Raw genomic sequence first — 7,901 nt, 5'->3', positions numbered from 1 at the left:
ACTCCCTTAGTAGAGAAGAGGGAGAGGAGAAATTTGGGAAAGCTCTCCAGAAAATAGGAAACGTAGAACAGAGAGAAAAGTGGAGCTAGTAGGACCTCTGATGGGGATGATTGTGGGCTGAGCCGAGGGAATTCTGATCCCAGGCACAGAGATCTCTGGCCTGGGCAAAGACTTCCTGTGCTCCAGTTTGGCTCCAAGGCAGCATAAATACCACCTTCAAGGTAGGCTGGGACAATGGTCCAGTGCGGGCTGCTGATGGGAGGGTCTCAGCACAGGCTTCGGAGGACTTTTGCACAACCCTAGAGAAAGTAGTGCCTCCCAAAATGTGACTGAGTTGGGATTTTCCAACAACCAGGGAGGTGGGGCTCGTTAGCTGTTACAGAGAATGAGCATTTTCTTATACCTGATGGTGAAGGAATTCAATGCACACCCATTATATAAACACCAACTTTGATCCGCATAATACTTTTTATGCAACTTTTACTTTCGAATTTTATTTGTATGGGTGTATTCCATTTAATACTTTACAAGAGTCCAATAAAGCCCTTTCACATATAAAACCTCATTTTATCCTCACATCATGCTTTGACAGTGAATACGGTTCATATTGTCTAACTTGCTGAAGCTCAGAGAGAAAGCTGAGCCATGAATGGGTCTTTCGTGCCTCTTTCCTGTGTCCTGGGAGCCCTTGGTTGGGCCCCACGTTATCCCATTCAACCCCAAGGTTGGCTACCAGCACTTCTGGCCTTAACCTTTGCCAAAATTTTGACTCTGTAACTCCCATTCCTTTGATCTGCCTTGCCCTGTGCATACGAGGGAAACCTGTGTCTGTTCTCCATGAATACTCCATGCTTGGTTATGATCCTGGTCAATTATAATCTTCTCAATATGAGGACACTCCTTTCTTTGTTTCAACTTGTTCAGATTAAAAAACATAGAATGAGCATCTCCCATGTGTCAGGTATGTGCAAGGCATTCTCATACAGTCCCTCATTACTCTTATGTAAGAGGTATAACTGTGCCTGGTTTTTGGATGTGGAACCTAAGGTTCAGGAAGGTTAAGGAATGCGCCCAACATCACCCAGCTAGGAAGCAGGAGTACAGGGATTCACACCTTCCTTCTCTGAGTCCAAGTCTCTGCTCTGTGCCTAACTCCACTGGGTTGCCTTACACAGTTTCCGGGTTCTCCATCCATTCCAAGTAGAAAATAAGGTCAATGTTCAAAGAAAAGCTATGCCTCATTTCTCTGAATCCCAAGTTGCATGTTGCTATCTGCCGTGACTTAAAGTCACTCCAGGAGTATGAATTCAGTTTTGACTGTTATCTTAGATACATTATTAGAACAGCAGCCCTAGGGTTACTGGAAAGGGGTCCGGATCCAGACCCCAAGAGAGGGTTCTTGGATCTTGCGCAAGAAAGAATTCAGGGCGAGTCCACAGTGGAAAACGAAAGCAAGATTATTAATAAAGTAAAGGAATAAAAGAATGGCTACTCCATAGACAGAACAGCCCCGAGGGCTGCTGGTTGCCCATTTTTATGGGTTTTTTTTGATGATATACTAAACAAGGGGTGGATTATTCATGCCTCCTCTTTTTAGACTACATAGGGTAACTTCCTGACGTTACCTGGAGCGCCACTGCACTCCAGCCTGGGTGACTGAGTGAGACCCTGTCTTAAATAAATAAAATAAAATAAAAATTAAAGAAACAGTTTGACCTTAAAGCATTTAGCAAATCTGATGTTTGACCTTAATTTAGACTAAATGTTTATATTTTAAAGACATTTTATTTTACCAGTAATTTTAAAAACTGTCTTTATTTTTAAGATTACTAAAGTCACGTGAACAAAAAGGCATTAAAGTTTCTATTTTTTGACAAAATATTTGATTTAAGTGCTTATTTTTTAACCCAATTAATTAGAGCTTTTTATATATAAACATACAACACATATAAATACACAGACAGACAGCAGATTCAGCACTTGTAAGATTTTTCATTTGCCAGTTTCTTAATTGGATGACTGGCTTCAGGGCGGAGCCCTTGGAAGAACAAGGCTGGGAAAGCTTGGTTTCTAGGGCCAAATAAGCAGCAAATAAGCAGCTGAAGGCAAAGACAGAGTCTTAAAATTAAGGATGCCATTTTACACTGGATCCTGGATCCCCAGAAGGAGGGAAATACTATGGGAGAAGACAGTGCAGTCCTTCTTTGCATTGCACTGCAAGGCAACCCAAAGCCAATTAGCCCATTTTGTAATCAGCCCATCCCTCGTGGGAGTTTTATCTCCCATTGGAGTTGGGAATGTTTCCTTATCTTCCAGGTGGCTAAGAGCATGCTTCTCTGATTTAAGTGTGCAAAGAGTCAAGTCTCCCTCCGTAACTACTATTAGCCATCCCTTAAAGTATATTTCCTATCTGGTTATTATATACCAAAGCTCTCTTATAATGCGAAGTAAATTTTGATTCCCTCAAAACTCAAAACTGTCAGATAACACAATGCAAAACAGAACAGAGCCTTTGATTTTGAGAGGGATCTATCTGCTTTTAATTTCTGGGGTTTCATGAGGAAAACAGAGGCTTTTTTTCCCAAAACGGGGTCTGTGGTGCCTTCTCTGTTTTTCCCAAGGAGTCCCAGCTACCAGAAGTTATTTTAAGGCCTTTCATGTGTGCATTAATAGTGGCAAGAAGGCCGTGTGCAGTGGCTCATGCCTGTAATCCCAGCACTTTGGGAGGCCGAGGCGGGCAGATCACTTGAGGTCGGGAGTTCGAGACCAGCCTGACCAACATGGAGAAACTCCATCTCTACTAAAAATACAAAATTAGCCAGGCGTGGTGGCACATGCTTGTAATCCAAGCTACTCAGGAGGTTGAAGCAGGAGAATCGCTTGAACCCGGGAGGCAGAGCTCACGAAGAGCCGAGATCGTGCCATTGCACTCTAGCCTGGGCAAAAAGAGTGAAATTCTGTCTCAAAAAAAAAAAAAAAAGAAAAGTGGCAAGAAAAAAAATGGAGAAAAATGATTTAGTTGATTGAGAAGAAAAAACTTTTTTTCAGTAAAACAAGTTCCAAGAAGAGAAAAGCAGAGGCCTTTTAAGTATATTTATAGCTTTTTAATTCACTTTTAATTAAGCTGACTTTAAACCATAGTGCTCTTTAAAAAATAAATCCTTTTAGATTTCTTCTTACCTGACTTTAGCCATGCCAAGCGGCCAATATTTTTAGCTTTTGAACTTTACCAAAGGTAACCTCCTAGGTGCTTAGAGAAAGGAAAATTTAAGACAGTCCATGGAGAAGAGAATAGACAAGGTCACACAGATATTAAACCAGAAACAACTTACTTTCTAGGTGGGGAATATGAACCTGGACCGCCACTCTGAAAGCGCAAAACCTTGGGTACTGAGCTACCAGATGGGACAGTTCCCATGTTATTTCCCAGAAGAGGTCTAGAGTACTTAATTTTGAGCTTGCAAAGGCTTTTAACTATTTAATATGATTTTTAGAGCTAAATATGATATGAACCCTAGAATTATTGTTCCCTGAAGCAGAGACCAAAAGAAAGTACTGCCACGTGGTTAACAGGTCAAGCTCCCAAGGGCATAAAACAATGTGGAGACTTCATCCAGTTTCTTGTTTGTTTCAGGGACCTGCAGCCACGTTTGTTACTGACCACCTTGCTGGGTTGTCTTGAAAAGTGGGCTTACAGGTGTTCTAAGCCCATGTTTTATCTTGAAGTACCCCTTGACACTGAAAAACGAATTCATAGCACAAAATACACCAGCTTAAGACTAGCCTTAGAATTCTTTTTCACATTAATTAAAACTTTACGGAGGAGATAAACACTGATTTATTTATTTTTTATTTTAATTTAATTTAATTTTATTTTCTTACCATTCATTCAACCATTTGCCCAGAAGGAAAGAAGCCAGAAATTTGACTGGTAAGAAATTCTTACCCTTTTGCTGGCATTCCAGGGTTCTGGGTTCCCTTTCTTTGAGAGGCCCTAGTGATCCAGCTTGCCGCACCATCGTCCTGGGGGCCAAGCCACATTATAAAGGAAAAATTTTTTTTTCCTTCTGGCCAGAGCAAAATATGTGTGATAAAATATAGACATTAGCCACTTTGCTTAGCACCCAATATTAAACTGGCAAGTCTTAAATTTGCCCACAGATGGGCCTCATCATCTTTAATCCAACCTCCCACTTGGAGTTTCAACACGTGGTCTCTGGGCAAGATGGTTACCCTGAGTAACAGAAAAGATAAAAAAAAGAAAGAAAAAAAAAAAAAAAGGAAAGGAGCGGGAGAAACGCATTGCCTGAGGCAGGGTGGGGAAGGTGAAATGATCAGGGAGGCCAGAGAAAGACCCACCCATTGCAGCCACAGTTCAGGAAGCTGCGGCTGCTTCTCAGTAGCAAAGGGATTTTTCCAGCCATCCCATTCACTTTCAAGTTTTCCCTTTTAGGGAGGAAAAAGCTCCCCGTGTCCCACGATTCTGTACCTGCCTAATCCTGTCACCCACAGCCATTAGCAAAGAGTACAAGGCAGATGACTCCGAAGAGAATAACAGTTAACACCTTGTAGTGGCAAAACTGTTCTTAAAGGGACTTTACCAAGCGGGGGGTCTCTAACCCCCTAAATTTTAGAAGGGAGTCTAACCCTCCTAAGTTGGGCCCCTAACCCAAGATTGGTCAAACATTCTTGCCTTTTATTAAGAGGGCCCTCTAACCCACTCTGTCTTAGGAGAGACTCTAACTCCCCTAAGTTGGGCCTTTAACCTAATCTCATTTTTTACCCGGCTACCCCATTACTTACCCAAAGTTGTCCAACCAGTGCTCCAGTCTATCTCCTTTGGGTTGGGGGCTCTCTTTAATATATGTTACAGGACCCCAACACTTGCCCAAAGGTAGCTGTTGGGTCAGGGTTTCTGCACTATAGTTGCGGTCGCCAGATATATGTTACAGGAAAGGGGTCCTGATTCAGACTGCAAGAGAGGGTTCTTGGATCTTGTGCAAGAAAGAATTCAGGGCGAGTTCGCAGTGCAAAGTGAAAGCAAGTTTATTTAGAAAGTAAAGGAATAAAAGAATCGCTGCTCCATAGACAGAGCAGCCCTGAGGGCCACTGTTTGCCATTTTTACGGTTATTTTTTGATAATATGCTAAACAAGAGGTGGATTATTCATATTTCCTTTTTTTTTTTTTTTTTTTTTTTTTTTTTGGTGAGATGGAGTTTTGCTCTTGCCCAGCTAGAGTGCAGTGGTGCAATCTTGGCTCACTGCAAACTCCACCTTCTGGTTTCAAGCGATTCTCCTGCCTCAGCCTCCCAAGTTGCTGGGATTACAGGTGCCTGCCACCACGCCCAGCTAATTTTTTTGTATTTTTAGTAGAGACGGGGTTTCATCACGTTGGTCAGGCTGGTCTCGAACGGCTGATCTCGTGATCCACCAGCCTTGGCCTCCCAAAGTGCTGGGATTACAGGTGTGACCCACCGCGCCCGGCATGCCTCCCCTTTTTAGACCATATAGGGTAACTTCCTGACGTTGCCATGGCATTTGTAAACTGTCAGGGCGCTGGTGGGAGTGTAGCAGTGAGGATGACCAGAGGTCAGTCTCATCGCCATTTTGGTTTTGGTGGGTTTTGGCCAGTTCCTTTACAGTAATCTGTTTTATCAGCGAGGTCTTTATATCTTACATTTTGTGGTGACCTCCTATCTTATTCTGTGACTTAGAATGCCCTGACCATATGGGAATGCAGCCCAGGACGTTTCAGCCTCATTTTACCCAGCTCCTATTTAAGATGGAGTTGCTCTGGTTCACATGCCTCTGACACTAGTTCTTGCAGCTCAGTCTCCTAAAGTGAGTCCCATGGAACAACCATTGCAGGAGATGTTTTGCAAACAAGAGATTCTGTGGGAAAAGCCCGGGAAATGACCCTGTAACAGGATTTGCTACCACATTTCTTCTTACACAAACACATGCATTTGAATTGCCAAGGAGCATGTGGGGTCAATGTGTATTATATTGTTTCCCAAACTTATTTGATCATAGAACCTCCTCTTCCCCTTTTAGGCAGAGCATCTTCCATAGCTAAGTGGAAGCAGAAAGTTTTCAGAAACTCATCTGTGGTTTCATTACAGCTGAAGACATTCCAGCTTTTCATCACATGGTTGCTGACCACGACCAGAGTAATCCCGGTCTCTGAAAGCAGCCAAAGGGAAAACTAAGCTGATACACCCTCCCCAGCAGGAAAAATCCCCTTCTTCATAAGTGGAGATGACGGAGTTGACAGGCTGCCATAGGACAATGCAGCTTCAGGATCCTGAGAGATGTCTGGGGCTTTGTATAGAAGGGGAAACTGAGCCCAGGGAGAGAAAATGGCTTGTTCTAGTCACCCAGCTAGAGCTACAACTCCTTCTTAATGCCCGGTACTAAGGCGTTAAGCTTCAGTGAAATCCAGAAACTTTACAAACTTTACCTTGTTTAACTTTTTTTTTTCTTTTTTTTTTTTTTGAGACGGAGTTCTGTTTTGTCACCAGGCTGGAGTGCAGTGGCACGATCTCAGCTCACTGCAACCTCCGCCTCCTAGGTTCAAGGGATTTTCCTGCCTCAGCCTCCTGAGTAGCTGGGATTACAGGCGCCCGCCAGCACACCTGGCTAATTTTTGTATTTTTAGTAGAGACGGGGCTTTGCCATTTTGGCCAGGCTGGACTTGAACTCCTGACCTCAGGTGATCCACCTGCCTTGGCCTCCCAAAGTGCTGGGATTATAGGCGTGAGCCACCGTGCCCGGCTATCTTGCTTAACTTTTAAGAAATATATATACACAGAGTTTCTGTACTCTTCATTTCATGACATTAGCAACTGTCTGTAAAAGAAGGGTTGCCAGATGAAATCTAGGGTGGCCAGTTAAATTTAAATTTCAGATAAGCAACAAATAAGGCTTATACTAAAAGACTATTCATTTCTTATCCGTATTTTTATTTGCTAAAGCTTACAGTCCTACATGGGTCCAAAGCCCTTAGGAAAAATTTAACCATGGTGTAGTGAAAAGCATGGAAAAGGTTTTATTTGTTTGTTTTGTTTTGTATTGTTTGAGACAGGATCTCACTTTGTTTCCCAGGCTGGAGTGTAGTGGTGTGATCACGGCTCACTGCAGCCTCAACCTCCCAGGCTCAAGTGATCTTCCCTCCTCAGCCTCCTGAGTAACTGGGACCACAGGCATGTGCCATTACACAAGCTATTTTTTTTTTTTTTTTTTTGTAGAGACAGGGTTTTGCTGTGTTGCCTAGGCTGGTCTCGATCTCCTGGCCTCAAGTGATCCTTCCACTTCAGCCTCCCAAAGTGCTGGGATTACAGGTGTGAGCCACTGTGCCCAGGCAAAAAGTTTTGATATTAGGTTAACATTCTAATTTGGCCACTTACAGACTTTGTGACCTTGGACAAGTTACTTAACAACTCTGAGCCACAAAGAGTTGTAATAAAAATTAATTGAAACATGTGGGAAAGCTCCTAGCACAGTGTCTGGCATGTAGTTGGCACTCAAAAATGGACAGTTATTATTATTATTATATTATTTTCTTAGACTAACACTCCTGGACAGGCCCTTGTCCTGGTCAAAAAAAAAAAACATAAACGTAGATCTTAAGGGAATGAGTTGAAAATGTGCACTTGACTTGGCAACCTGACCATACACTTTGTTTCCCACTACAACCAGAAAAATCCATAGCAAAATGGAGACTGTGGGCTTCGGCCTGTGTGGCAGGCACTGCTACATGCCCACCTGGGGTAAAATCCAGGTTTTGTGGAACCTGAAATTTATGCATTTTTGAGTGGGTGGGGGGAGAAAAATAATATACAACTAAGTATATACAATTAGATATAAGGCTGGGCACGGTGGCTCACACCTGTAATCCCAG

The sequence above is a fragment of the Pan troglodytes genome, chromosome 1, assembly GCF_028858775.2.
Source record: "Pan troglodytes isolate AG18354 chromosome 1, NHGRI_mPanTro3-v2.0_pri, whole genome shotgun sequence".
Lineage (NCBI taxonomy): Eukaryota > Metazoa > Chordata > Mammalia > Primates > Hominidae > Pan > Pan troglodytes.
This window is presented reverse-complemented; position numbering follows the sequence as displayed.